Here is a 6,550-nt window from a genome sequence, read left to right as displayed (position 1 = left end):
TTTGATTCCAGATATGGTAAGGTATCAATTAGGAGTTATTTTAGAATATATTTTCTTGTCTGTCAAGTTTTATAGAGCCCTTAAATAGGCCTTATGCTTGTAAACGTTTTTCAAAGAATATTATGGAATAAAAATCAGAAAAGGTGAGGCTTTGCTCTCTTTTGGTTCTTCAAGAACTGTGAACTTATCAAGGATTCTTCTTTGTGGCGTTCAAACTTTATACCTTTGGTTCGTGATTCTTTATAATCATTGGGTCAAGGTGAACTTATACCTTTGGTTCGCGTTTCGATTATAAACGTTGGGTCAGGGTTTCTATCATAAATCTGAATTTTAGCTTTCTTGGGCAAGTATTCCAATATTTTTGTTGGGTCTCAAAGCGTGTCGATTGAGGTTCGCATCATTTGGTATTAAATATTCTAATATTGTTTGTTGGGTCTCAAAGCGTGTCGATTGAGGGTCGCATCATTTGGTATCAGTGCACAGGTTCTAAAATCAGTTTTCTATCCTTTTATCTTTTATTTCCTGTTATCATCCAAAAAAAAAAAAAAAAGATGGTAATTATTGAGAACGTTGTGGAAGATTCAATTGAGGTTAATTATGAGGATGAGTCCACAACTCACAATCCTCTAGTCTCAATTGATTTGTTGAAGATGACTATTCAATTTGTTGATTTTCTTGGAGTAGAAAATTTTAATTGTATTATCAACCCTTTGTTGATTGATGTTGCAAATAAATTGAAAGTAGATGAGAAGAAATTTTCTGCTACACTTTATGAAGGATTCAAGTTTCATAACAGGATCAATTCATTAAAGCATTCGAAATATTTGTTTATTTGGAGTGGAAGATTTCAGATTTCAAAGATGAACTCGAGGACGAGTTTGTTTCAAGTGGAGGGGTCTAATGAGGACACAATTTACTGTTTAATTATTGTAATTTATTATTTTTGGTATTTTTATGTAAAAACGTTATTTTAGGTTTAGGTTATTTAATTCCTTGTTTTTAGGTGCATTTAATGCTTTTTAGGTCAAATTTGATTCCAGATATGGTAAGGTATCAATTAGGAGTTATTTTAGAATATATTTTCTTGTCTGTCAAGTTTTATGGAGCCCTTAAATAGGCCTTATGCTTGTAAACGTTTTTCAGAGAATATTATGGAATAAAAATCAGAAAAGGTGAGGCTTTGCTCTCTTTTGGTTCTTCAAGAACTGTGAACTTATCAAAGATTCTTCCTTGTGGCGTTCAAACTTTATACCTTTGGTTCGTGATTCTTTATAATCATTGGGTCAAGGTGAACTTATACCTTTGGTTCGCGTTTCGATTATAAACGTTGGGTCAGGGTTTCTATCATAAATCTGAATTTTAGTTTTCTTGGGCAAGTATTCCAATATTTTTGTTGGGTCTCAAAGCGTGTCGATTGAGGTTCGCATCATTTGGTATTAAATATTCCAATATTGTTTGTTGGGTCTCAAAGCGTGTCGATTGAGGTTCGCATCACATTCTTCCAAGGTGTGGAAGGAAAAAGGCACCAAGTGATTTAGTCACTTTTTCTCTCTCTCCCTCTCTTGTTTTTATTTTTGCATTACTTATGTATTTTGCTCTCTTATTTTGAGATAGTCTAGTTTTTTATGCATTGCTTTGGTTGACATGTTTTTATTTTTCTTTCATTCATAAAAAATAAAAAATAAATGAAAAATTAGAAATATACAACAACAGTGTGTGTTTGTGTACATTGGTACTTATGTACCCTGAATGGCCAATGAAACAAAGTTTTCTAAACTTTGTATCACCTATAGCTTAGATGAGCATCTCTATGCACAACTAAGCAAGTGAGCTTTGTGGCTCTTGTTTGTGATGGGCATGATTAAGTTATCTCTTGTACTCAACACTCGTATCACTCTTTTTGAAAGGAAGGACTAGAAAATCTTAAGAGAAAGGCATTAATAACCATCTCACCACTATTGCCCGCCAATCATGAAATGACATTTGTATGCTTCGGCATAGCAAAAGTGCAATGTTAAAAAGCTTAACATAATTGGGTATTTCTTTTCTCTCTATTGTATGCCCATGCATGATATGCTTAGTAAAAGGAAAATATGCAAAGAAAATTAAAGCAAATAAATCAAAATGCTTTAAAACATGATTGCAAGTGTGTATTCTAGGAGATGTCGGAGTTATAGGATGTACCTCGAAGGTGATAGTCCCCATCAAGCAGTTATGATCGTGTGTGAGTTAAAGTGGTTTACTCATATCTCAAATTGTCATAACATAGAGACACTCATGCAATCTTGCGATGTTTCTCACACACAACACGCAACATTCTTTGCTACTTTTGATACATGTGTAGGTACAATAAGATTTGGCCATCACGAGGTTTACTTGTGTTAATGTATGCTCACTAAACTGTCTTAACTTGTTTTTAAAATATAAAATTGGTGAGACTTGTTTAGTGGGTGTGTGTGTTTTTGGATCTGTGTTCTGACATTTTTCTTGATTGAAAGATGTTTTGAAAGATTAAAATGTGATTTGGATCCTTGGTTGAGTTGCATATTTGATTGCATTCATGTCTGCGTTTTTCTCTTCTTGAAAATCTGTTTTTAAAGCAATCTCGATAGCTTCTCGATAGCTCCTTGATCCATTGAGAAAGTTTCTATCTTCTTGATCAATTCTCGATAGCTCCTCAATCCAACGAGCTACTTTGATGTGCAAATCTCTAGACAACAGCTCTCGATAGCTCTCGATCCATAGAGGTTTTTGAAATTCCTATAAATAGGATCCTCGCGATACCAGGCTCATTTCTCGACAGAATCAGTCTCTTCACCTCCCAAAACCTTTCTCACTCACTCCAAACCTCATCCCCACTTAGTTTTCGATCTTAATATCTTCTTTCTTCTCTGGTATGATGCTTTCTCACTCATTAATCATGCATTTCATATCTTTTGACCTAACTTTTTACATTTTTGAAAAATTTTGGGGTTTTTCAAAATTGATGAAGTTTTTGTGAATTTTTTGGGATGGGTCTTGCTTAAATGATTTTAAATCATCATGCATTGCATCACATTTGCATTATAACAATGTTTCATGCATTTTAGATGTGTGTTTAGCTTGTTGCAATGATTATGTGCTAGTAGGTTTGGATTGGGCTGAGCCCATGATGTTTTTACTATTGCACACATGCTCATGCATTTTCATGCATACGTACCTTACATTCTCTATATTCTTATATATTGATTGTGATTGGTGCTTTTCTCCGTGTCTTTCTTTCTCCCTCTTTTCTTGTTTCGGTTAAATCTACTCCGTCCCGGAACCCTCTTCATTTCTTGGCATCTACCTCTTCTGATCCTTCCCCTTCCTATGTTCGGTTTCGTGATGATAAAGCCCGCAAGGACTTTTCGGAGAACTTTTCTAGACGAGGCATTCATTCAAAACACCAAGTCATTTTGTCAAATTTCTCCGACACTGACCTACCCATTGTCATTCACAGTAGGGGTTGGGAGTCATTGTGTGACGTCCCGGTCACTGTCCATCCGTGCTTATACAGGAGTTCTACTCCAACATGCATGAATTTGATTATTCAGTACATCTCTTTGTCACTCGTGTTTGAGGTACGCACATCGTGGTCACTCCGGATATTGTATCTGACGTGCTCCATGTCCCTAGGATAGCGCATCCTGACTACCATGGTTGTGATCATCTTAAGACCTTGTCTAAAGACGAGCTTATGTCCTCTTTTTGTGAGCGTCCCTTTGATTAGGGTGATTGTCAGTTTACTCCTTGTTCGGCCTTTGCTAAAGGTCCTAGGTTTATTAACATGGTTATGACTTTTTTTTGCATCCTATCTCGCACTATAACTTCATTACAGAGCCCCCGTGCTCAGTTTTTGTTATCCCTTATTGAGGATCTTACCATAGACTTTCCCTCTCATTTCGTTTTTTCCCTCATTGATGTCTATAGGGATATGGCGACCCATGATAAGCTCATCTTCCCTTCGGCTATCACAAGGATTCTATGCCATGTTTCAGTCCCCTTTCCCGTTTCCGACCACTTCTTCGTGATGTATGCCATAGATGCCGCTATCGTTAAACGGAGCGAGGCGCATCTACGTTCGAGGCAGCCTGGGAGGACGATTCCTCCAGCTTAATGTTGGTTAAATACATGTTTGTATCATATACAAAACATACGCAGCGAAAAAATAACGGATCTACTTCATTCATAAATGTTAACATGCACTATGTAAGTTTCAGAATTTAAAAACAAGAGTGTACCTTAGAGCGGTGAATTTCAAAACCGAAGATCAGAAGTACTTGGGAACACTTTCAATCTTCACTCCAATTCCACTAACGCCCAAGATGTGTAGTCTCTCAATCAGTTTTCCAATGGAGAATGTCAAAGTGTCTAACACTTCTTACACACTATTTCACAATAGTGTTCTTTCTTTTCAATAAAAATTCTGTATGTTTCTCCCTTTGTATCTAACTGATTATCTAATTGGGCTGGTCTTTTGGGCCTTTCCAATTGGGATTAAGTGTGTGGCTTGGAGTGGACCAAAAGGGACCAATAAGACACTAACTCCAATGGGCCTTGGGCTTTTCTGTCAACTCTTACCAAGTCCATAGTTATCATTAATTATATTTAATACCACTATATAAATATAATTGCACTCTAGGCCTTATTTATAAATTATATCCCAAGACTTTATTATACATGCAACACCTTCATAAAATATTCGTAGTAACACAAAGTCATGAATGTAGACTGCCACTTTGTAAATTACTACATCTTATCCTTGAGTACCCGGTTTAATCCTTTAAAGTTATTCATCATATATTTATGAAATCCAATTTCATAAATATATAATTTAGTAACTTCTTACTAAAGTGGTTAGACCTAATTCTCTGAATAACCAAACCCATTAAACTTATCTTAAGGGAATATTTTGTATATCCGTTAAGAGACTATGAATTTCATCTTGAGAATATATGTTCCATGAACACTAAATGTGGTTGCCTAACATACTGAAATTTTGACTGTAACTATAGATCTCACTCCTGATATATCAAAGCAACTTACACTTCATGATTAGGTCCATTATCCTCTCACGATTAAGAGTTCATGTAAATATAAGTCGTGAGTTTATTATTCATTTGACAGTCGTTAGAAGAATAATAAATCTTACAGCAGTCTAGTTCAATATGTCTTAACTCTTAAGACATGTCAACATAGCAATTAGAAATCTCCATTTCCATGATCAAGACAAATCATCTTAGTTGATATGTTATAGTCTCCGCAAATGAAATGCCCAATTTCATCACCGACTACGAACTACAATTTTGAGTTTACAAAAAACTTGTGATTTATATCTTCTGTAACTAAATCACATAAATCACATACTATGCATCTCATGGACTAAATGATAATGTTCCAATATTCATATTACCATTATTTTTAGATAATAATAAAACAACTTTATTAAACACAACATTAAGTCATACATAATGTCATACATAGTATCATACAATAGGATTTAAGGGCACACATCCTAACACTTAACATGCTTCTTTGATGGTTGTTATAGTTTCTATCTTTCTTGCTTTCATCACGTGTTTTTCTCTCCTTGAAAAACCTTCCTTCTGTCTGCTCGACACTAGCTCGATAGAAGCTCAATACTAGCTCGACACCTCTTGACCCAAGCCTCTTCTATTGAGGTTTTTTGGGTTTTTCTCGATACCTCTCAACAGATGGCCCGATCCATTGAGCCAAATTTCTCTTCTCTCTATTTGATCGATAGAAGCTCGACACATCCTCGATCCATCGATGCAGTTTGGCCATCTGATGAGAATCAACAAGCATTCAAGGATCCATTGCACGTTCCAGTTGGGCCTATTACAAGAGCAAGATCCAAGAAGCACTTAATGGGCTGATTCAAGAGATTTGGGCTGATTCTAACACAGGACATTCCAAGCTTGACCCAAAGGAAGATGAAAGTGTAATAAATTTAATTCAAGCTACTTAGGGCTGATCTGGCTTAATTGGGAGTGATTTATGGCATGAATTAATGGCTGAATGACTTTCCAGCTCTATATCAGTTAAGGCAGATTTTTTTCCTATTTTGGATCTGCTAATTTCAGACCAAATCAACTTTTATTTAGGGTTTTATTATTTAGCACGTTTTTAGGTATTTTCCTTCTTTTTAGGTGCATTTAATACTTTTTAGGTCAAACTTGATTCCTGATATGGTAAGGTATCAATTATGAGTTATTTTAGAATATATTTTCTTGTCTGTCAAGTTTTGTGGAGTCCTTAAATAGGCCCTGAAGTCTGTAAACGTTTTTTAGAATATTGTTGAATAAAATTCAGAAAAGGTGAGGCTTTGCTCTCTTTTGGTTCTCCAAGAACTGTGAACTTATCAAGGATTCTTCCTTGTGGCGTTCAAACTTTATACCTTTGGTTCGTGATTCTGTATAATCATTGGGTCAAGGTCAATTTATACCTTTGGTTAGCGTTTCAATTATAAACGTTGGGTCAGGGTTTCTATCATAAATCTGATTTTTAG

The sequence above is a fragment of the Castanea sativa genome, chromosome 5 (genome assembly GCF_040712315.1).
Source record: "Castanea sativa cultivar Marrone di Chiusa Pesio chromosome 5, ASM4071231v1".
Taxonomy (NCBI): Eukaryota; Viridiplantae; Streptophyta; class Magnoliopsida; order Fagales; family Fagaceae; genus Castanea; species Castanea sativa.
Note: the sequence above shows the minus strand (reverse complement) of the source record.